The sequence below is a fragment of the Miscanthus floridulus genome, chromosome 7 (assembly GCF_019320115.1).
Source record: "Miscanthus floridulus cultivar M001 chromosome 7, ASM1932011v1, whole genome shotgun sequence".
In the NCBI taxonomy this organism is placed as follows: domain Eukaryota; kingdom Viridiplantae; phylum Streptophyta; class Magnoliopsida; order Poales; family Poaceae; genus Miscanthus; species Miscanthus floridulus.
The window spans coordinates 75874048-75899581 of NC_089586.1; the positions used below are offsets into that span (position 1 = coordinate 75874048).

The 25534-nt window shown below is 46.9% G+C and overlaps 1 pseudogene; it reads right to left on the reverse strand.

Moving 5' to 3' along the window:
• Window positions 1–95: 95 nt before the first annotated feature.
• LOC136465679 (uncharacterized) lies at window positions 96–2357 on the reverse strand (annotated as a pseudogene).
• Window positions 2358–25534: the final 23177 nt, after the last annotated feature.

The window sequence follows — 25534 nt, forward strand, 5'->3', positions numbered from 1 at the left end:
ACATCATTTCAACGTGACATAATTCAACATCAAACATAAATTCACAATTATTACATAATATCTCTAATACACACTATTGAACATCAATATATATATCAAGCGGGCACAGTAATGAACTTATTCTTAACGTATGTCCCTTGGTTATGATCGCGCCATAACCATAGAGTGTCCTCATCGTTTAGCTGGATGCTAGGGTCTTTGTTCACTGTGAAGGGTGAAATTCGGTCATCCTTTTCATAATCTTCTGACATGCCTGACTTGTCTTCGATTCCGACGATGTTTCTTTTTCCTAAAAGAACTATGTGGCGCTTTGGCTCATCATTGATTGGGTGGTTGTCGTTTTTCCCTCTCTTCGGTTTTCTAGACATGTCCTTGACATAGAACACCTGAGTCACATCCTTTGCAAGGACAAGCGGTTCGCCTTTGTACCCAATATTGTTGAGGTCCACTATTGTCATTCCATACTGGTTGTCGACTGCTACGCCGCCTCCAGTCATCTTTACCCACTCACACTTGAACAAAAGTACCTTAAAATGAGATGCATAGTCTAGTTCCCATATCTCCTCTATGCGGCCATAGTATGTTTGCTTGTTCCCACTAGGGTCGGTGGCATCTATGCGGACACCACTGTTCTGGTTGGTACTCCTTTTATCTTGTGCTACTGTGTAAAATATATTCCCATTTATCTCGTACCCTTTGTATATGAGGATATGCCACGATAGCTGCCTAGCCAACAAATACAGCTCCTCATCAATACTCTCATCACCCTGACATTCTTTTCGCAACCAGTTGCTGAAAGTTTCCATGTGCTGACGCGTAATCCATGCTTCAGACTTCCCTGAGAACTCAGATCGGAGGAGGTTCTTGTGTGTCTCGATATACGGATCTACCAAGGAGGAGTTCTGTAGAACTGTGTAGTGTGCTTTATTGAAATAATCATCACCCTTACCAATATATATTTTCTTCCCTAGTGTCCCCTTTCCACTTAGTCTCCCCTCGTGTCGTGATTCAGGAACACCAATCGGGTTAATATCGGGAATGAAGTCAACACAGAACTCAATGACCTCCTCTGTTCCGTAGTCCTTGGCTATGCTTCCTTCTGGCCGAGCACGGTTGTGAACATATTTCTTCAGGATTCCCATAAACCTCTCAAAGGGGAACATGTTGTATAGGAACATAGGACCGAGAATAGTAATCTCCTTGACCAGATGAACTAGGAGGTGTGTCATGATATCAAAGAAGGAAGGAGGGAACACCAACTCAAAGCTGACAAGACATTGAACCACATCATTCTGTAGTTTCGCTAGATCCGTTGGATCGATTGCCTTCTGAGAAATTGCATTGAGGAATGCACATAGCTTCACGGTGGCTAGACGTACATTTGGCGGTAGAATTCCTCTTAATGCAACTAGAAGCAATTAAGTCATGAGCACGTGGCAGTCATGGGACTTTAAGTGTCCAAATTTCTTCTCTGGCACATTTATTATACCCTTTATATTCGAGGAGAATCTAGACGGTACCTTAATGCTATCTAGGCATTCAAACAAGCTGTCCTTCTCTTCTTTGCTAAGAGTGTAGCTGGCAGGACTTAAGTACTGGCGTCCATCATCTGTCTTCTCTGGATGTAGGTTGTCTCATTCTTTCAAACACCGCAGGTCCTGTCGTGCTTCAATTGTGTCCTTAGGCTTCCCATACACGCCCATGAAGCCTAGCAGGTTCACACAAAGATTCTTCGTCAGGTGCATCACGTCGATCACGCTGCGGACCTCTAGGACTTGCCAATAGGGTAGCTCCCAAAATATGGACTTCTTCTTCCACATGGGTGCGTGACCGTTGGCGTCCTTCGAAACAGGTTGGATGCTAGGTCCCTTTCCAAATATTACTTTCACATCATTGACCATATCGAGGACGTCCTCATCAGTTCGGTTGCAAGGCTTGGTCTGGTGGTCTGCCTTACCTTTAAAATGCTTGCCTTTCTTTCTTACGGGGTGATTTGCAGAAAGAAATCGTCGATGCCCAAGGTACATGACCTTGCGACACTTTTTCAAGAATATACCTTTCATGTCACCGAAACAGTGCGTGCATGCATTATATCCCTTGTTTGATTGTCCTAAAAGATTACTTAGAGCTGGCCAATCATTGATTGTTACGAACAACAATGCTCGCAGGTCAAAGTGCTCCTGCTTGTGCTCATCCCACACGCGTACACCTGGCTTGTTCCACAAAAGTAGAAGTTCTTCAACTAGTGGCCTCAGGTACACATCGATGTCGTTGCCAGGTTGCTTTGGGCCTTGGATGAGCACCGGCATCATAATAAACTTACGCTTCATGCATAACCAGGGAGGAAGGTTGTAGATACATAGAGTAACAGGCCAAGTGCTGTGACTACTGCTCTGCTCCCTAAAAGGATTCATACCATCCGTACTTAAAGCAAACCTTAAGTTTCTTGCGTCACTTGCAAACTCGAGGAATTCTCTATCGATTGCTCTCGACTAGGACCCATCAGTAGGGTGTCTTAATATATTGTCTACCTTACGGTCTTCTTTGTGCCATCGCAACAACTTTGCATGGTCTCTATTTCTAAAAAGACGTTTCAAGCGTGGTATTATAGGAGCATACCACATAACCTTGGCAAGGATTTTTTTCTTGAGACGTTCGCCCTCAACATCACTAGGGTCATCTCGTCTGATCTTATACCACGACGCGTGACATACAGGGCATGCATCCAACTTCTTGTACTCCGTGCCACGGTAGAGGATGTAGTCATTAGGACATGCATGTATCTTCTAGATTTCTAATCCTAAAGGGCAGACTACCTATTTTGCTTCGTACGTAGTGCTGGACAATTCGTTATCCTTCAGAAGCATCTTCTTTTGGATTTTTAGTAACTCTGCGAATCCCTTGTCAGATACACCATTCTTTGCCTTCCATTGCAGCAATTCCAATGTGGTACCTAACTTTTTTCTGCCCCGCATCACAAGTTGGGTATAGCAATTTCTTGTGATCCTCTAGCATGCGGTCGAACTTGATCTTCTCCTTTTCACTTCGCATTCTCTTTGTGCGTCACGAATGGCCTGACCAAGATCGTCAGCGGGCTCCTTCTCTGCCCCTATCTCTTCTTCAGCGGGCTTCTCCTCTGCCCCCACCTCTTCTTCAGCGGGCTTCTCCTTTGCCCCCACCTCTTCTTCAGCTTCTCCCATTGCAGTATCATTGAAGGCACCATATTCAGCAAAAATATCATCATCGCCCCATTGTTCTTCTTCACCTTCTTTCATTACAACTCCGGTTTCTCCGTGCTTCGTCCAACAAATATAGTTTGGCATGAAACCCGACTTGAACAAGTGTGAATGAAGAGTCTTTGAGTTAGCATATTCCATCGTATTCTTACATATGACACATGGGCAACACATGAAACCCATCGCGTTTGTTTTGCCTCGGCCGCACGTAACAAAGAATGCACGCCGTCCATGAACTCTTGGGAGCGACGATCAGCATTGTACATCCAATGCGGACTCATCTGCATTATATGACATAAATACCGTATTAAAACCTAGAACATAATTAGTTAATTATACAACATGCATACCACCACAAAAGTTATAAATTTAAGAAAGTCTCGCTACAATGTAGACAATCCCAACTACCACTAAAAACACTAAAGCTAAAATGCACTTCAGCAGCACAAGAATTTCGTAACCAATCCCAACTAAAACAGACAGATCCCCCGTTTGTTCAACATCTTTGGGCTTCTTCGGCTGGATCACTGCCTCATTAGCCGCCATATCTGCCTGTTGTGCAAAATATTTTTGCACGAGTTCAACATAATCTTCCTCCTAGTAGAAGCCTGAACATCCAGTGCCATCCCACTGAAATTAAAACAGAAAATTAGAACTTTAATCACAACCATCATGAAAATAGGTATAAACTAGCCATAGTCATTAAATACGATAAAATAACTCACATTGCGATCCGGACACTTGTAGAAAATATGACCCTTGTTGGGACCCTCCTTCTTCACTCGGTACTTCATCACAATCTTCGTCTCATCACAACACTTGCCGCATGCAATGAGTGGGAGGCCCGGCCTAAGTCGCTTTGGAAACCCATGAGAGGCCGAGGACCCGGAAGCAGTTGCCATCTACTCTCTATACTCATTTTTTAATACACTATAAATTTCTCATTTTATAAACAAATAAAATTAAAAAACTCTAAAATTCTCTATATCTCTAAACAATGAAGTGTGCTATGCATGCTACAAATGAACGGTGAATACTAGTTTTTAATAGCTACTTTAACCTTCCTTCGTGTAAATATGCAAGCTTGAAGTGATTTTGAGCTCAAATTGCTTACAAATGAAAAAAACACAATAAAGAACCATATATATATAGTGAACAAAATGAGATAAGACAATGGTGAAACATGAGAGTATGAAGTTGGTAACCTTTTGAACCGAAGAATCGACGGAGAAATCAAAGAAATCGATGGAGGAATCGAAGAATGGATGAAGAAAGAGCAAGAACACTGCTTAAATTTGAACTGAAGCTCTCGGACGGGCTCGGGGAGGAAGAAGACGGCCAACAGGATTTATAGGGGGACTTTTAGTCCCGGTTGGTGGATCCAACCGGGACTAAAGGTCACTTTCCAGTCCCGGGCCACGCCACTAGCCGGGACAAGTGTTTTACTCCCGGTTGGAGCCACCAATCGGGAGTAAAGGTCGACCTTTAGTCTCGGTTGGTGGCTCCAACCGGGACTAAAGGTCCCCTACCACAACGGCCTGGCGCAGGAGCCGTTGAGCAGGAACCTTTAGTCCCGGTTGGAGCCACCAACAGGGACTAAAGGTCTCTCTAGTCCCAGGCACAATATTTCTTAAGACTAGAGTCTGATTTGATCCTTGGATCAAAGGTCTATTCTCTAATAGTGGTCGTTGTACAGCTTCTGGCAACGCCCTAGCGCCGACCTCGTCCTGACGTTCATCCCCGGATGGTCTAGCTTGGTCTTGACGTCGGCGACAGTGCTCTCCGCGTTGGCAGCGCCAACCCCTGTTGCCACCCTTGTCCAGGCCCCAAGTATCCGCATCAGGGCTGTCATGGTGTTTGCTCAGCTCCAGCACACAGAAGTCATAGTTGACACTCTTGTCTATGGCCGCTGCTGCCTTGCACGTCGTCACCACAGTCGCCATGACGACACTGCTCAGTGCGAGGAGGACGACAAGAGCCGATGCGGCAACAATGCAAGTTTTTGATGGACTCATTTCTGGATGCCTTGGGACACGCAGGGGTGGGGTTTATTGGGAGTTTGGGACAGGGTTAGCCAAAGCTCAAAGGGTAGGTGCGCTTGCTGGTGACTATTCAGTACTCCAACTTATAGACTCGGCTACCGTCTCTGAACGAGAAAAGCTTTTGCCGCATCCTGGACAGAGAATAACTAGAGTATGTATTTATTTTAGGTCGTCTTTAATATGTACTATATAGCTCCTGTCAATCTTGGGTTTTACAGCCATGTATAATTATCTTGCATATTCAGTGTAGTTTCTGTCATATATTCGATTTACTGTCAGGTATTTATTTTACATGTTAATATAATTTATGTCACATCTTGGCTTTACAGCTATGTATTGCATATTTCTAGAATATATTTAGCGTCAGCCGTATCTGTATTGGAAACTATGAACTTATGTCGTCATATTATTTACCATAATAAGTTAAAGGAATGACCTGGATGATTGAAAAAGTAGGGAAAAATGAAGCACGAGGTTTATAAGAGAGGATGGTGCTTTTTATTTTAAAAAATATCCAACAACTTCTTCAATTATATCTCCAGATATTTGTCGTCCTCTATTCTGAATTTCTCTCTAGCCAAAGATGAAGAGTGTGTACAAGGTATAAAGAGATTATTGGAGGGTTTAATAAAGATATTGAAAATGATTTTTATTCAAATGCGTCTCCAAATAAGGATTTAGAGGAAAGTAAATTTTATTCAATATCTGTTCAAATATGGATTTAGAGAGTGAATTTAAAAAAGACTTTTGGAGATGCTCTTATGATGCTATATTATCTTTGTAGCAATGCTAAGATGCTAACCCAAGTTAGGGCCTTGGGAATCTTGAAAATCATCGACATGTCATGAATAATTATAGAATCAGAGCCACAAATTAGCTCAATGCGATGAAAGCCTAGATTCATAAAACCTATTCTCATTTAGGGCTAGTAGTAAAATTCCCTATGAATGATTCAATGGTAAAAAGGACGGTGGAAAGAAAGAGGAGAAAAATAAGGTTCGACTCAGGTGCATGGCAGTCCACTTGTTGCGTGGAGGACCTTCATGGCATGGGCGCATGGCAATGATAATGCCATGCCAAGATCATGCGTGACCTTGCAGCAACGGTGGTAGCCGGCGAATCCACGCCTGGCGAGGCTCGGCACGCTGCTCTTGGTGCTCATTGACTACTTCGGCCTCGGCGCCTCGCCTTTGGTAGGCTACGGCACTGATGCCATGATGTCCAGGATGGCACCACTTCCGAAGATGCGCAGTCTCCAGGGGCGATGACCTCCCGCATGGACGCAAACCTGAGAGGTCGCCCATGCGCATGCGGCCACGCTCACACCAGAAGTGAGCTGCAGGACATCACCAGAGGGAGCCTCCATTGAGGAAGAGGTCTGTCGAAAAAAAAGTAGTGGGGATGCTCCCTATGGTACGGTGTAGCTATGGGCACCATATCCACCCTATGATTTTATTTCAGTTGTGCTGCAAAAATCATCCAACACATATGATTGTTGTCTGAATTTAGGAGTAACAACTGAAATGGAAAACTATACATCTCTCATGTACCGGATGATCTTGCATGAACAGGTGTCATAAACCCAAGGTATGTGGCCATAGTTGCCCCATAGGAACCGTCCCCACTAAGTTTTTTCCCGATCTGGACACAAGAAAGCAGCACGCTGAGAAGCAGGTGTGGAAGGGACACCTTTGAAACAGTGTGTGAGCCACACTACTGCAAAAATGATTTATGGCAACGCCTCCCTATTGAGCCGCCCCTACAAATAGTTTTCAAATGAGCCGTCCCTACAAATAGATTTGTAGGGGCGGCCGGTGTTATCAGCCGCCTCTACAAATAGCCCGATTTATAGGGGGCGGCTCTATATCCAGCCGCCCCTACAAATAAAATTTGTAGAGGCGGCTCAATATTGAACAACCCCTACAAATAGACACCGAGCATTAAAAATTAAGTACTAAAATTGGAATTTTATAAATGACCTCGGATGGAGAAACAACCAAAATAAAAGTTGTACATCTCGAAAAGTTATGAAACTTTGTAGTTGACAACTTTTTTATTTGAAATCATCTTGCCAAGGAAAACTACGTTTGAATTACCAAAAAAGTAAAATTTTAATTTTTTAAATGACCTCGGATGGACAAACAGTAAAAATGAAAGTTGTAGATGTTAAAAAGTTATGAAACTTTGTAGTTAATAACTTTCTCATTTGAAATCATCTTGTCATGGAAAACTACGTTCGAATTTCTCAAATTTGAAATTCAAATTTTATAAGTGACCTCGGATGGAGAAACTACCAAAATGAAAGTTGTGGATCTCGAAAAGTTATAAAACTTTGTAGTTGACAACTTTTCATTTGAATTAGTTTAGGGCCTCAAACAATCAATTTATGCTCAGTTTTGTATAATATGCGGGGAACCAAAATGGATTATAGACACAAGTGATCGTGAGGTGCAGTGGTAGAGGAGTTTGTATGCGAGGGAGAGGTTGCGGGTTCGAATCCTGGCCGACGCAAAGTGTGCAAAAATCGTGAAAAATGCTGCAACCATAGAGTGGGTGTGTGGCTGCCGGGTGGAGACCTCCTCGGATTAAAAAAATTGCTATTTTTTTTGCCCCTTTTTTCATGATTTCTAGAAATTAATTTATAGGGACAGCTTAGGGGCGGCTGATAACACCAGTCGCCCCTACAAATCAATTTATAGGGGTGGTCTGGGAACCGCTCCTACAAATGCATGATTTATAGAGGCGCTTAGGTAGGGGCGGCTGAACAAACCGTCCCTACAAAACCTCTAGAGCCACCCCTACAAATACTATTTCACGTAGTGGATGCACCATGCAGCGACGAAGTATTCCTTCATGTTCTCCTGGCTCGCCGTCACTGACGCAAGCTTGAGGCCGACGCAGGATGGCCCCAAGATCCTCTGCACGGCGTCAAGGCTCCAGAGGTGCACCGGAATGCTGCTCATGGCCAGAAGAACGTGGAAGCGGAAGGGGCCGGCCGCGGCCATGGATTGCCGTCGCCAGCGCCGCCATAGGAGAATGAAGCTTGTGCCCATCAGCACGGGGCATGGAGAACATCGTCGCGGGCCTGAACCGATCGGAAACGCACCAGGAAGTCCTCGGGAGCATAGGTGTTGACAGCGAACTCCGAAGGGTCGAGGTGGTAGAACTCCTGCAACTGCGCACTAATGTTGGCGACGGACACCTGAGGCCGATTCTGGCCAACGATGCCGATGAGGGCGAGGGAGAGGGCCTCCTCGGCCGCGGCGACCTCCGGCGTGCGTGGGATGACGACAATCCCCGAGCGGGTCTAACGCGTCGGGTCACCCAATGGGGGGCTACGCCACGGTGGCAAAGTGGGCGACCGCTGTGGGGCGACCGCCTAGAGGGATGCCACGCACCCCGGAGCACGGAAGGCTCCTTGCCCATGGAGGCTAAGTGGCAGGAGTCCGTGTCCGTGTCCTCTAGCGACACGCGCGCAGGAGACGGATGGCGATGGTCGAGGCGATGCCTCTGGCGGCCATGCGTGTCCTCCAGCTCGTGACGGGGAGACCGCCCGCGCTTGCACATGCATGCCCGGTGACCGGTGCCATGGCAGTGAAGGCAGTGCGAAGGGAAGCGGCACTGCGCGGGGACGTGATCGGAGGCCAAGCAGTCGAATGTTGGGGTTTAGTCTCACATCGTGCAGTGATGGTGAGTGAGCACAATATATAAGGCGGGAGAACCCTCACCTATCATACTAGTCTTTTGGGTCAAGAAGACTCATGGCCTTATATGTTGTAGCTCCACTGGACCTGGGACCGTTGGGGAGTGCAGGCTTGTGGTAACGAGTTGGGCCAGCTGCAAGCCACCTCCAAGATCGAGAACTCGGTGGTCACCGCTGATTCCAACAATTGTTATCACCTGATAAAAAAAATCTCGAGTGTGACATATATGGCGGGGAAAAAATCTTGAGTGTTACATATATGGCGGGGGCACCCCGATGTGTGACTAAGGGGGAGATTGTTGGGGTTGAGTCCCATGTCATGTAGCGATGGTGTGGGAGCGCAACATATAAGGCGGGAGAACCCCCACCTATTAGGCTAGTCTTTTGGGTTAAGAAGGCCCATGGCCTTATGTGTTGTAGCTCCACTAGACCTGTGGCCTGTGGGAGCGCAGGCTTGTGGTAACGAGCCGGGCCGGCTGCAAGCCAGCTCTAAGATTGAGAACTCGGTGGTCACCATCGGTTCCAACAAGAGCAGCCGCTCACGTCGGGCGACATTCTCCACGACCAGGACAGGGGAGGGCTGCATGGCACACCGGGCATCCACCATGAAGCCACTAGCACGGGCACGACGAGCGACCAGAGCCTTTCCCTTGCCAGACACGGGAGGCGACGGGTGGTCGGAGGAGTCGTTGGAGTAGTACTCAAAGTCGCTGAACGACAAAATCTCCGGGACGGAGGCCTACGGCGCTGGCCAGGCTGAAGACGACGTGGCGAGCTGGTGGTCGAGTAGAGCCTGAGCCGTAGCCGCCAGCGGGGGCAGCTGCTATGTGGGTCACTTGTCAGAGGAGGAGGAAGGGTCCGCCATCAGGCAGAGGATGCCGGCATCGTGGGGGAAGCCGGCATTACGAAGGTGGACGCCGGGGCGGATTGGCCACCGGTGGGACATCTTCATCGGCTTATATACATGATGGGTTCTTGGTGCACAAGAGCGCCACTTGTTGTATTCGTCCTTTAACACTCTGAAGCCGCACAGTTTCTGCCCGCACATGCATCTGAAACACTTGCAAAAACACCTAAAAACACATAAAAAGCCCATTCAAATATGCAACACCCTCATAAAACATTTGCAACATGTGTGTAAAACATATGTAATATCCAAACAAACACACTTGCAACATACGTTTAAAAAATAGATGAAACATTTGTAGCATACGTGTATAACCATTGCAACATGTTCAACATTCTGATCTGCTTTTGCATCATCCAGATGAAACACATACAACATCCAGATAAAACATCTGAAAAACTTGAAACATACGCTTACAACATGCGCTTTCAGCGCAATGCGACCTTGCAGCTTGGAGGAATGGAGGCTCATTGTGCGGTCAGCGCCGACGCATAGAGCTCACTGGTGCAGCAACGGCATGGGACACTCACTAGCGGAACAGCGGCAGCGGCAGAACCTTTGACGAGACGAGGAACATGACACGGCGCATATTCTATGTTGTAAGGGCCCCTATGAGGCAATAGTAGAATGTGAGTCTTTATAGGGAAGTCACTTAGAGCCTATTTGGTGTGGCTACGTGCGGCTCCGGCTCCGCCCTGTAGAGTACTGTTAAGCTACTATGGCGGAGCCACCGGAGCCACCCGATACCTGCTCCTCCGGCTCCTCTCTAGTCTCTGCGGGTGCCAGAGCTGCTATAGGCGATGCTACAGGAGCGCACAGTGTAGAACAGTGCTGTAGGAGATGCTACGGTACGCATGCACACTACTACAAAAAGCATTTCTAGGGGTGGCTGGTAACCCTTTGTAGGGGCAGTTTGCCCAGCCGCCCCTACGCAAGGGTCTCTACAAATCATGCATTTGTAGAGGCGGTTCCCAGGCCGCCGCTACAAATCGATTTATAGGGGCGGCTGGTGTTTCCAGCCGCCCCTACAAATCGATTTGTAGGGGCGGCTGTAGTACCAGCCGCCCCTACAAATAGGTATTTGTAGGGGCGGTTCAATCTAGAACCGCCCCTACAGTACGTTTTTCTGCAAAAAAATCAAATTTACAATTCAAAATCGCGTTGCCGAACGTCCCACGACCAACGTTCCGAACCGCGTTCGCATTGCCGAACGCCCCGTGATCAACATTCCGAACCGCATTCGCGTTGCCGAATGCCCCGCGACCAACGTTCCGAACCACGTTCGCGTTGCCAAACGCCCCGCGACCAGCGTTCGCGTTGTCGAACACCCCGCGACCGCGACTACAAGCATTAGAGTATTCTATAAACTACAATTACAAGTCCAATTCACAAGAATATATACAATCCATCATTAAATATACAAATTCCATACACATTGTTATCAACGTCCTAGAGCTAGCCTTTCAGTCTCACGAAGGTGTTGGTACTGAGGATTTGTACCTAACTCAGACTCTCGGTCATGGTAGGCGCCTCTGACGTGTACAATCTGGTCCAATATGAAGTTGCAAAGGTCGCCAACGAGCTCTAAGAGTTGGTCATCCTTGTATGGGTCTCTTTTCATTCCTTTCTCTTCTCTCCACTACAAGAAAACAAGTTTTGGTTTAGTATTTCATACCATTTACGAAGTTTTTATACTACGAGTGAAGAGGTTCAAACTTACCCTTAAGGGGTGTCTCCTGTAGGCACCGGTGTTACCCATTATAGAACATATATAGTATCCACAATGTACACTCCCAGGCTTCTGCTTGGGGCACTGTGTGTTTTGCATATGAAAATGTTAAGTAATGCTTTTGACAGCCATGTAACGGAGTACTAAAGAAGTAAGTTACACTTACCGCACATAGTGTTTTTATAGCCAGCTTTTCCTTCCTTGCTGGATCATGCCTTCCATGATGATTAGTGACATAGAACCTAAATGCCCTGTTTGGATTATTTTAGCAAATACAACTTGTTAGTATCCAAAAGTGAACATTACAAGTATGTATACAAACATATAAGCTAATGAGGATTATCGATATGTATACGTCTTGAGAATCGATATGAAGTCTTTGTATGTCACCGTGTCCTTATCTAATGAATCAAAGACCCATGCCATGCTCCTCCCGACATCGACGGCTATACAAATCCAGTGGTTGCTGCATGGATTTAATCATAGAACTAGATAAGCCCTTTTGCATCGAATAAAATATATCGAACAAAGCTTTAAGTATAGAGTTGAGATTACTCGAAGTTGTATGGTAGCCATATAGTAGAGTGGTGTTGGAGATTTTTTAAAGCCAAGGCAATGTATGCCGCAACCTTAAGGGACTCTTCCCTTAGCTTCACACTACGGATGCGCTCTTTCTCCTGAAGAGTCTTTGCAGCTGCTAGCTCTTTGGCATCCAGTATGCTGTCACTAGATTTTGAATAAGCCAGGATGGTGTTCTTTGACTTAGCAAAAGAGTAAAGTTCTAGATAGGAGATCATTGGGACTTTGTTGTTCCAAAGATCTGACCATAGATAGCAAGTTTTTGTATTGTTGATGTTCACCATGGCCATAACCTTGAATTTGTCCAGGAGCTTCAATATGTCTTTCCACCAAAAAGATCCCTTCTTGGCCAAAGATGGAAGATTTCTAGCTTCATAGTAGCTTTCCCACACAGGAACCACCCATGGGATATCCTCTCTATTGAAAATTTTCATTAGATGCTTTAAAAGAAGTGGTTCATTTTGAGTTTTTAAATCAATCACATCCAACCATCCTTCCTTTTTGGATTTACACACACCAATCCTGTTGGCCCATAGGATCACCGGCTCAGGTGAGTCGACCACTCACCAGTCTTGCTGACCATGACAAACGTTGTCCGACCACACACTATGGCTAGAGGTAGAAGAAGTGAGGGAGAACAGAGCATACACACACAGTAGAGACACTAGCGTTGGACAGAGCTCTGTATAGGAGATGACAAATCTGAACTCTCTGTTTACTGAGTTGCATTGGCAAACTATATATACAACTCTATCCATCTAGTCCTAGTACAGTTGCCATGCTGCTATAGTGACTAGATATGACAGCAGGGCTGACTCTGGCGCCTGCTCCTGCTGTGGCTATAGTGCGGCAGGTGAGCCGTTCAGCATCTGTCCCTGCAGCAGCTATAGTACCACAGCAGGGTACCTGTTCGGTGCCACCTTCCCTGTCGTGTGTTCACACAAGGGAGCAGTAGATTATCTAACAATTGTTCCCTTAATCCTACTGCTAATCCTTGAACCCCCTCCATGTCGATCCTCTCCTTCAGCTCCGTGAGTCAAAGATAGTCAAGCGGCTTGGTGAGGACGTCCGTGAGTTGCCAGCCAGTTTCGACGAACTCGATGATGATCTTTGCTCCATCGACATAGTCCCTGAGGAAGTGGAACTTCATGTCGATGTGCTTGCTCTAGTCATGGAGAACTGGATTCTTCGTGAGGCCGATGGCAGGCTAGTTGTCCACCATCAGTGCTGGTGGGTGAGCTTCCACACCGGTTAGCTCACCCAGCAGCCAGCGCAGCCACACAACTTGGCACGCCACTTGGCCGTCACTATGTATTCTACCTCACACGTAAATAGCGCCACCACCTTCTATTACAGCAATAGCCATGAAATTAGAGCCGACCCGAGGAAGACGAGCACACCAAAGGTGCTCCACCATCCGTCGATGTCCCCACCATGTCTGTGTCACTGAACATAGTGAGCTGTAGCCTATTTCCACTGATCTTAGGGAAGATGATCCCCTGATCCACCGTCCCCTTGATGTAGCGCAGTAGTCGCTTTACTATAGCCCAGTGATCCTCTCTAGGATCCACCATGAAGCGACTGACATAGCCCATGCCGAATGCAATGTCCGGCCTCATATGGACTAGGTAACGTAGACCGTCAATGATGCTCTGGTAGAGTGTTGCATCCACCTTCGCCGTGGTACTAGCCTTCGTCAGCTTTAGCCGCTCGTCCATCGGAGTTACGCATGGCTTGCACTCTGCCATGCCGCTCCGCTCTAACAGCTTCGAGGCATACGCATTCTAACCAAGTGTGAGTACCTCTTTCCCTTATCTCACATCGATGCCGAGGTAGTAGGAGAGCACCCCGAGATCGCTCATTTGAAAATGAGACGCCATCTCACGCTTGAAGCTGTCGATGTCCTCTGCACGCGCACCGGTGATGATCAAGTCATCCACATACACGCCGACGATGAGCTCCTCCTTCCCCCATCACCACGTGTAGAGTGCGTGCTCGGTTGCGCACCTCATGAACCCAAGCTCGCCCAGCATGGCGTCAAGCTTGGCATTCCATGCTCGTGGGGCCAGCCATAGCCTGTAGAGCGCCTTGCGTAGTCGGAGCACCCTGTGCTCTGCTCCCTTGATAGCGAAACCTAAAGGTTGCCTGATGAAGACTGTCTCCACCAGCTCGCCGTTGAGGAAGGTCATTTTTATGTCCAAGTGATGGACGCACCAGTCCCTCACTACTGCTAAGGCTAGTTGCAAATGAACAGACTCCATGCGCGCTACTGGCGTAAAGACTTTCTCAAAGTCGATACCCTCACGTAGGACAAAGCCTCGGGCAATGAGGCGCGTCTTGTGCTTGACAGTGGCACCGTGCTCATCCTGCTTGACCTTGTACACCCACTTTAGGCCGATCGGACGACATCCTGAAGGTAGATCGATGAGCTCTCAAGTCTTGTTTTTCTCGATCGCCTTCATCTCCTCCAGCATCGCTCATCGCCAATTTCCATCGCGCTTGGCTAGCGCGAATGTGGGTTGTTCCTCTACATTGATGAGCAGTAGTTCTGGGTCATTGAGCAGCCGACCTGCTAGGCCTGAGGGCCCTATGCGGCTGATGATGTCGTCCAACCTACAGAACCGCACCTCCTCACCGTCATGGAAGGCATCCATGAACTCAGTGATGTCACTTGAAGGTGAGACGAACTCGATCAATGTTGATGGAGTTCCCTATTATGTCGGAGTGATCGACACAGCACCTGGAGTGCTCGGCACCCCGGATGCAGTGCTCAGCACTACTCCTGGACCGCTCGTCACCACTCCTAGAGTGGTCTACACCCCTCTCAGAGTGCTCGGCACCCGTCTTGCAGTGGTCGGCACCAATGCAAGACCCCTCGGCTCTGCTATGGGAGTGTTCGACACCCATCCTAGAGTGGTTGCCACCACTGCAGGACCTCCCAGTACCACTCCTAGAGTGCTCGGCACTCCCCTCGGAGTGCTCGGCACCTCCCCAAGAGTGCTAAGCTCTATCGCAGGAGTGCTCGGCACCACTCCCGGATAGCTCGGCACCTCTTCCCTAGCGTCTCCACAACTGTGGATGACCAAGTGCTCAACGACGAAGGTGCTGGTGAAGCCACCAGCTTCTCCCGTGCTCGGACTGTTCCAGTCCCAGGCCGCCTTCTCATCGAACACGACATCGTGTGAGACAAGCACATTGTCTCCGCATGGGTCATAGAGCCGGTATGCCTTGGTACCCTCCACGTAGCCCAGGAACACCATCGGTGTGCTCCTGTCCTCCAGCTTGGTCAGGACCGGCTTCGTCTTCCTGACATGGCCGATGCAGCTGAATGTCTGGAGGAAGGACATGCTCAGCTTGCATCCATGCCAAGCCTCGAACAGTGTCTTGCCCTTTAGGGACTTGGTGGGAGAGCGGTTGAGGATGAACACCGCCGTGGTCACCGCCTCACCCCATAACCTTGTCGGCAAGCCCTTGGCGTTCATCATGGATCGGGCCATGCTGACCACCGTCTAGTTCCACCGTTGCACCATGACATTCTGTTGTGGCAAGTATGGTACAGTGTGGTGTCGCACCACACCCTGATTCATGTAGTACGCAGCGAACTCCACCGAAGTGAATTCGCCGCCACGATCAGTCCTCAGCACGCGCAGCTTCTTGTCGCTCTCGGCCTCCGCATGCATCTTGAACTTCTTGATCACCGCCACCACTTTGTCCTTGCTTGTCAGGAGTTGCAGCCACATATAGCGACTGAAATCATCCACGAGCAGGAGGAAGTACCGCCGACCACCGTTTGTGGCTGGCGTGATTGGCCCATAGAGATCGTCGTGGACGAGCTCAAGAGCGTCCACCGCATGAAACTTGGCCACCTTTGGGAATGGCAGCCTCCTCTGCTTCCCGATCAGGCAACTGTCACACAGCTCGCCTCCATGCTCAATGTGGGGTAGCCCTTAGAGCATCTTCTCTAATCGACCAAGTGCATCGAAGCTGAGATGTCCAAACCTGGCATGCCATAGCCATGGTTCCTCGGTGTTCCTTGCTGCCACGCACACAGGCTGCTCCACCTTCAAGTCGAGCAGGTACAACCGATTTTGGGACCTCTTTACCTTGGCAAGAAGTCATTGCTCTGGGTCTTTGATCCTAAGGACTCCATCCTTGATCAGTACCTTACTACCACGCTCATCCAGCTGGCCAATGCTGATGGTGCTTGAACATAGCTATGGGATGTAATATACATCCGTTAGCGCGTGGTGCTCGCCGTTCTGACACCAGAAGATGATGGTGTCGCGCCCTTGGATTGCCACCCTTGAGCCATCACCGAACTTCACTGTGTCGGCCACATCATCATCGAGCTTGGAAAAGGCTGCCTTGGAGCCCGTCATGTGGTTGCTGGCGCCAGAGTCCAAGTACCACCACTGCTCCTGCTCGCCGCCCACACGTCCGAGGTGGACTTGGGCATGCAGTTCTTTGAGGTTGACAGCCTTCAGGGTCTTCCTAGGCCCTTTCACCGTCATCACCTCTCCCTTCTTCTCGGCCTCGACATCGTGTAGAACACAGAACGTCACTATCAGGATAGTAGCCTCATCATCATCGTCAGCTTGCGCTAGATGAGCCTCAGCCTTCTTCTCCTACTTGCGATTTGGGCACTCCCTTGCCCAATGGCCGGTCTTCCCACAGCGCCGGCAGGCGTTGGGGTCGACCTGCTTCTTCTTCTCCGAAGAAGCCTTGCCGCGGCGCTTGCCATCGCCACCGCGGCTGGAGGAGGCTATCCCAGAGTTCCTCCGAGCAACCCACTCCTCCTCTGTCAGTAGCAGTTTGCCACTGTCCTTAGTTATTGTCGCTTGCTCTAGGTGCTCGTCCACCGCCCGCAGATGGCCTGTCACATCCTCCATGGTGAGGGTGGACAGTCCAGCATCGTCTCTATGAAGAGAGTGGTCTGGATGTACTTTGCCGACATGGAGTGGATGTACTTAGAGACTGCCTCCTCTTCATCGATGGTGATGTCGTGGCTCTTCAGCTTGCTGATGAGCGTCTACAGGTGGAGGGAGAAATCCTCCACTGATTCACCTCCTTGAACTTGAGGTTGGCGTACTCTTGCTTCAGAAGCTGGGCCGTCGCCTTCTTTGCGTGGTCGGAACCGACGCGCATCGCCGCAATAGCCTCCCACGCCTCCTTAGCATAGCTTTTCGCCCCCAATGGCTCCCTATACTCCACCGGTACAGTAGCGAGAATAGCCTCCAACGCTGACATGTCATCTTCTTTATTGTCGGTGCCCTTGTCAACAGCATTTTAGAGTCGTCGGGCTCTGAGCTTGACCTTCATGGTCACCGACCACTCTCCATAGTTGGTGCGAGTCAGCGTCAGCCAACTGGTGCCGCTGACCACCCGCACCGTGCGAACAACGACCTCCTGTCGTGGCTGGGTAGCCACAGCAGTGCCACTGTTGTCGCCCATTTCTAAACCGTCCGTCATCGCCAGCGGTTAGTCCGACGATGACGCTTGTATGTCTCTGATACCACTTGTTGGCCCACAGTATCACTGGCTCAGGTGAGTCGACCACTCACCAGTCTTGCCGACCACGACAAACATTGTCCGACCACACACTATGGTTAGAGGTAGAAGAAGCGAGGGAGAACAGAGCATACACACACAGCAGAGACACCAGCGTTGGCCGGAGCTCTATATAGGAGATGACAAATCTGAACTCTCTGTTTATTGAGTTACAGTGGCAAACTATATATACAACTCTATCCATCTAGTCCTAGTACAGCTACCATGCTGCTAGATGTGATAGCAGGGCTGACTCTGGCGCCTGCTCCTGCTGTGGCTACAGTGCGGCAAGTGAGCCGTTCGGTGCTTGCCCCTGTAGCGGCTACAGTACCACAGCAGGGTACCTGTTCGGCGCCGCCTTCCCCTGTCGTGTGTTCACACAAGGGAGTAGTAGATTATCTAACAAATCCAAGCTGCTTTTGGTCTTTGCTTTGCATTTGCATCAGCTCCCCTCCACAGGCATAACTTTCTGAATTTTTCAATTTGAGCAATTACTGTATTATGAATAGCAAAGGTACTCATGCAGAAAGTGGGAAAGGCTGAGAAAACCAAGTTAGTCAGCTCGAGCCTTATAGCTTGATTAAGAAAAACTGAAGTGGCAGCCAGTTTTCTTTCACATCTATTGACCAAGGGAGAGAAGTCTATCACCTTTGGCTTTGTTAGACCTAATGGCAATCCAAGGTAGGTGAAGGGCAGTGAACCTTTTTCACAGTTGAATGTACATGCAAGATGGTTAAGTCTTGAATCATCAATGTTGATAGGTATCATGACTGATTTGTTGTAGCTTACTTTTAGGCCAGTTGACTCACCAAATGAATGAAGTAGAGCTTTTAGAGTTAATAGTTGTCTGCTGCAGGCCTCCATGACTATCAATGTATCATCTGCATACTGAAGTACTAGGAATTTATTGGAGCATCTCAAGGGTAAGGGTAGCTTTACAAGATTAAGCTCTTTGGCTATATTTAGGACTGATTGCAAAAGGTCTACCACAAGCACAAATAGATGGGGTGAGAGAGGGTCCCCCTGCCTGACTCCTCTTCTACAATGAATGACTTTGCCTGCCTTTTCCATTCAATAGGATTGATGAAGTGCCAGAGCTTAAGATTTGTTTTATCCATCTAATCTATCTATCTCCAAACCCTTTTGGTTTTAGTACTTGGATGATTGCTTCATGCTCCACTTTGTCAAATGCTTTCTCAAAGTCTAGTTTTAAGATGACCAGCTACCTTTTGGACTTATGACAAAGGTGCAAATATTCCAAAGCCCATGCTAAACAATCCTGGATGGTCCTAGTCTTGATGAACTCATATTGGTTTTTGTGGATAATCTGCTTGATCACTTTCTGAAGTCTGTTTGCTAGGATCTTGGTGTTGAGCTTAAAAGATGTGTTCAGTAAGGAGATTGGCCTGTAACCTGAGGTAGAGGTTGGTCCATCTTTTTTGGGATAAGTGTTATGAAAGATGTGTTGATGCTTCTGTGGCAGATTTCTCCATCGAAAAATTCTTCAAATAGCTTGTAATAGTCTGGTGCAATCAAGGACCAGCATCCTTTGATAAACTCATTATTGAAACCATCTGGGCCCTGAGGACTTGTTGTTTGGTAATTCAGTTATCACCTTATCAATCTCCTGTCTGTTAAAAGGGACTTCCAACTCATTCAGCATTTCATTGGTGGTCATAAGACTGTTTAAGTTGAAGAGCATGCCTCTGAATTCTGTTTTTCCCAGTCTTTCCATGAAGGCTTCCCATACTATTTTAGCTTTACCATCATGCTCTGTCACATCGTTTCCTAGATCATCTTTGAGGCATGCTATAGTGTTTTTTTCTGTGTTCGATGGTAGCATGGGCATGAAAGTATCTGATGCTAGCATCTCCCTCTTTGACCTAGTTAATTTTTCCTCTCTGCTTCCAATAACTTCGTTGCTGCTTAAGAAGAGAGACTAACTTTTGGCCCAGGATTTCTCTAAAGTTCCATTCAATGAGTGAGAAAGTTCCATTCAATGAGTGAGAGGTCTCGAAGCATTCAATAGTGTCCAGCAGCTGTAAATCTTTTTTGCAGTTTTCAATTACTTTTGTCAGTAGAGGTGTATTGGCTTTCCAACTCTTTAGATGTTTCCTCAGATTTTTGCATTTGGCATTTATGGCTTTTGCTAGATCCTAGGGTAAGTATTCAGCAGATCATCCTTGGATAAGTATTGGAATAAAATCATCTCCGCTCAACCAATGGTTCTCAAATCTGAAGATGTGCCCTTTGGTAATTTTGGTGTTAATTTCTATCACACAGGGCCAGTGAACCGATGTTTCCATGACCATTACCTTGACAATTGTGTTTGGATACTTTTCAGTCAAGCAATTGATGTGAAGAACCAATCCAATCTCGCAAGTAGTGGGGTGAGTTGCTTATTTGTCCAAGTGAAGTGTCTGCCATGCAAAGGTAATTCAACTAGACCAAGGGTGTCTATTGCTTCATTGAAAAGGTACATCAACGTTACATCCCCACCCTCCTTGTTTATATCTTCAGGTTTTCTGATAAGATTGAAATCACCCACTATAATCCATTCAATCTGTTCAGTCATTTGTATGTTCTTGAACCATTCTAGAAAAATTCTCTTGCCAGATGGTGTATAGGGTGCATAAATAGTGGTCAGAATCCAAGAACTATTATCCACAGAAGAGAACATTTCCAAAGATATAGCAAAGTCATTCTGAAAAATGAGAGTACCGTTGAATAGGCCTCCTTTCCATGCTACCAAAATTCCACCAGATGCTCCAGTCGAAGGCTTGAAAACAAAAGAGTCAAATCCTTGAGGACAGATGGATTTGAGGAAGGCTTGATCTATTAGTTCTTTCTTGGTTTCTTGCGGCAGACTATATCACTTCTACTTTCTAGAATCTTATCCCTAATAGAATTCCATTTCTTCTCTGAGTTTACTCCTCACATTCCAGCAAAGAATTTTCCAGGATCTGTTTGTCATCATTTAGAAGTAGCTGGGCACTTAAACAGAGAGGGGGAGAGTAGAATGCTCTCCCACCATCTTTTCTCCCAAAAGGGAGGGAAGTAAGAAACCAGAGGCCAACAAAACAAAAACAAAACAAAGAAGAAATAGACAGAAGAGAAAAGCAATAACCACACATTAAGCCACCATAACAGGTTCACAAACCACAAGTGCCAAAACACAGGCTTGAAAAGCCTAAACCACCAACACAAGAGTTTAACTATCATTGGGGAAAGATAAAAAAAAACTAAGATAACTAGGAAGACCAAAACTCCGCCTATGGTGGGGCGCCTTTGGTGTCCCAGCATAGCAGGTCCCAAGCCCTGGTAAAGGAGGAGGGTTGTGTTAGGCGTGGCGAGCCAATGTAAAAACTTAGCCACTTAAATGGAGATGAACTAGGAAGACCAAAGCATCAGTCATTCCTCTTGTTCTTGCTGGGGCCCTCTCCTTCATTTGCGTCATCATTGTCCTGAGTCTTCCCCTTCTTCTTTGCAATTGGCTTAGGCTTCTTCCTGCTCAAGGTTGCCTCATCAATTTCATCAGCATTGATCTAGCACATGTTGACTCCAATTTCCTACAGGGTATCAGCTGACAGAGTTGGTGGCTGTCCTTTGCATCCCAGACAGTTGGCCACTTTGCAGGCACTAGACTTAAAGCCATTTGTTCTGACCATCCCAAGCTGGATATTGTTAATCTGGATACACTGATTTTGCTGCCAACCTATGTCTTGTTCATTTGCAGCCTGCTGAATTTCATCCTCATTCATGAGCTCATCCTCTGGTATTTTCCAGGTGCATAAAGTTGTTCTGCTCATCTAAGAGGTAAATTGGAACAACATCAACTGCATTCTCAGCCACTAGCTTAAAAAAATTTGACCAGCACATATCTCGTAATGACATTTTTTTAGAGTGAGGGAGTATCTGTCTATACGTGCTGGTGTGTCTTGCCCTCCCCTATCTCTGCATCAGGTTGGCCGTCGCTTCCCTCTCGCTAATTTCCACCTCTCCTAGCCTCAGACCCTCAGTGCCTCGGACTCTCCTAACCGGAATTGGTATACATGGAAGTATGGAACATGATGCCGGACAATCCTAGCCTCAGACCCTCGTGTGCCTCAATCGCTAGAAAGTGCAGTGGTCTCTCATGTTGTCCAGTCCAGGCACGCCATGGTCACCCGCGCTGAGTCTGTACTTGTTTAGTTCTGGGATGAAAATGCGTTTCTAGACGATTTTGTTAATAGCAAAGTTGAATATTATAACACGTTGATGTTACGAGCTTGCTTAGCACCGAGATTGAGGCCCAAGAGAGATTAGCCAAACAAGTTTTCAGGTTTCAAAAATTTAAAACACACATAAAATGATAAACAAATCCTATGTGACTCACTTTTATGGACTCAACTAAATATCCTAAGTTAACTTACTTAGTGCATAAAAGTGCTAATGTAAATTCTAACAAGAAAAATGGGATAGGTCGTTTTAATTGTTTGGCACGAAAAATAATTTTTATAAACAAAAATACAATACGACTTGTATATAAAACTTAAATAAAATTCAAAGTGTAAGTTTAGTAGATGAAAATGTAACTTTTGTTTTGATAAATAAATATTGTTCAATAGTATTTTTGATAGCTCAAGGATTGAATTTGGAATTTAATTCCAGCCTCTAGAACTAAAATGACAAGTCTGAAAGCCTAATGACGATGCTGTTTTGGCATTTAAATTTTAATTAAATTTCTTAAACACTAGATTCATGTTTTTGCACTGTTGGTTGTACCATAGTGAGTACTTTAGCATGGGGTAGTTCATGGGCTAGTTTGAATTTGGGTTGGTGTTTTAAAAATTGCTCAAACTTTCATAGAACGTGCTGTTGGCCTTGTTTTGGACTCAGTTCATGAACAAGCGCACTGCTTGATGAACCTATTTTTGCGTGTCTCTATCTCTCTCGGTAATCTATCTAAGTTTGCATTTGATGTTCCTCTTGATAGCCCTTAGTACTCTCCTGAGCCCTATCGAATTGGTTTGGTCTCAACCGAGCTAGTTTGGTTTTGGTCGGTGCTTTAAAAGTCGTGCACGTCACTAGAACGGCTGCATGTGTCGCTGGCTGCGCTCCTTGCGTCGTCACCGCGTGAGGCCATGGGCCGGCGCGCGTACGCCGCGCCGCGGGCCGTCGTGCTGCTGCTGTTGCCCTACGGTGTTGTGCCATGCCCGCGCCAATGCCGTGCGTGTCGGGTCGTGCCGCTGCACACGCGCGAGGCCGCTGGCCACTACCAGCCAAGCGCCACAGCGCTAGCCGATGTGGCGCCCATGTCGACCACTCGATCCACCTACCGCTGAGTCGCTGCCTGCCTCCGCTGTCCCATCGCGCTGTTGCCCTTGTCACGAAGCCGCTGCCCCGTCTATTGTTGCCGCCGATGGAACCACACCGCTCCACGAGTTAAATTGGTGTTGCACGGGATATCGCACCTCAATTCAATGCCCCAGTAGCTAGGTGTGGAAGCTAGCTAGCATCTCGACCCGCACCAAGGCACAGCCAAGCTTTATTGCCGGTCAGTTTCAACTTTCAAGTTTTGCTCACCGTCGGTCAGTTTCACCGTCATGCCTTAGCCTAGTTGGGGGTGAGTCTCTTGTCACCAGTAGGCAGTGTTATCCTAAACGCTAAACGGTAAACAGTCGGTCACCTACCGTTTAGCCCATTATTCAGGCAAACGGGTGTTTAAATGGAAAACAGCTGTTTAAATAGTTAAAACAACCGATTAAACGAAAACGGTGTACCACCGTGTAGCGTTTAAACAGTGTGTAAACGGGCTAAACGGCCTTTTAGACGAATAGTGCTAGTAGTAGTTCAATTGATGGCCATTCAAACTCACCTTGACCTCCTCTATCTGGTGCTCGCCTCAGCTTGGCCAAAACCCTCACCGGCGACGAGCTGACGCGTACGCGCCGCGCTCAGAATGACGTCGTACCACGCAGGTGCACGAGGTCAGACCTGCTCGGGTCGCCTCCGATTGAACCGTCACCTCGGCTAGACTCGTGGTAATCTCTTGTTGCTCCCTCACCTCCCATTGTCCTCGTCGCTGCTCTAGTTCATCGGAACAGCCTCACCGACCACCGTGAATAGTGCAGCTCCAGCCGCCACCGTGGTCGGCTAGGGTGTAGTACCTCTCTGAGTCCCTAATCGCCGCCCCTAGACACGAACCGTAGTAACTTAGATGCTCGGCCACCCTAGGCCACCAGAGACCCCCGCAGGTGCCCGGCGTAACCATCGAGTGCCGGCAGGTGCCGCACCGTCACGCGCGCCGCTGCCAAGGACCATGCATCAGGGATTAGAGGAAACCCAAGGGGTTAAGGGGGAATGTCAGAGAGAGACATAAATAGTGTTTGGACCGCGGAGGATTTGTTTGAAATCCGAGGGCCCTTTTGCAAAAATGCCAGCATGCGTGGGGCTCTTTCGCCGTAGGCCGCTCACTGGGCCGGCCTGCTGCGCTCAACCACGCTCTGCGCTGGGCCATTGGGCCGCCAGGCCAAATTACTTGACACCGGCCCCTTTCTTTTTCTAAAATATTTTCTAATTTACTTTCTAGGGCAAACTTGTGAATTCAATATAACTTCGGGTATTTGACCAAAAATTCTGAAACTAATTTTATTAGGTTCCTAAAATCATAATCTATCTGTTAGTGTGTTTGGTTCACATAACTCTAAAATATTTTAAGGTTGCTCTAAATACTTTAATATGCTTTAATATTATTAAAATATGAACTTGTAGGAATTTTTATGATCAATCAGTGCTAGTGTTAATTCTAAAAATTTTATAGTAAGTTCCTAGTATTATTATAGGCTCATTGTAATTTTTGTAGCTCTATAATAATTAGTTTGCTAAGGTAGCTAAATAAGTCCTAGTTATATATATATATATATATATATATATATATATATATATATATATATATATATATATATATATATATATATATATATATATATATATAAATCAATAAAATGCTGAAACATCTTGGGATCGTAGAACTAAAATATTTTTCAGGAAACGACGCCTTACTCGACACTCGACCACATAGCTTGGTCGTTAGCCGTTAGAGCTAGCTCGTTAGCTTGCGAGACGTAATCGTATTTTAGAGTTGCAGATGCCATTGAATATTTAGTCCACACGTTGCATCCACGTATTTCATGATAGGAGCGATGTTGGATCGTGGAGTCATCGGGAGTAGCGGAAGCAGATGGTGACTTGATGATCATGCCACCAAGATGAAAGCTAACTTGGTTACATCTTGCCCAAGCAAGCCCCGGTGCATAACCCCTATTATTCTGCACTTTATTTTATACTTGTGCATTAAGTTTAAGGAGTTGAATGAAACCTACTTGCATATATATATATCCTTATCCTATGAGTCTTACTAGTATGACAGGATCGTGTAGATTGCTATACTACAGGACTTCGGTAGAAGTCGAGTCAGTGTCTGTCACTCGCGAGAGATAGGAAAGATATTATTGTTGTTATTATATTACTATCACATAGAATATATATGAATGATAATTGGAGACCGGGCAAAATGGTACTTTGGATCTGGACTTGGTTTGGCATTCGAGCGAGGCTCGGATTACACTTGTTCTGCCTGTGTCGGTTAAGGACCGTCCATTGTATTGGATTCTAGTCAGGTCACAGACTTATTATCCTGAGCACATACTTGCTTATGGGGGCGGGAACGCTCATTGCTCTTTTGTCGTGGGTTTTGGCTCTTTCTGGACTGACTGATTAGAGACGGGGATGGTGGAGGTCTAAGCACCA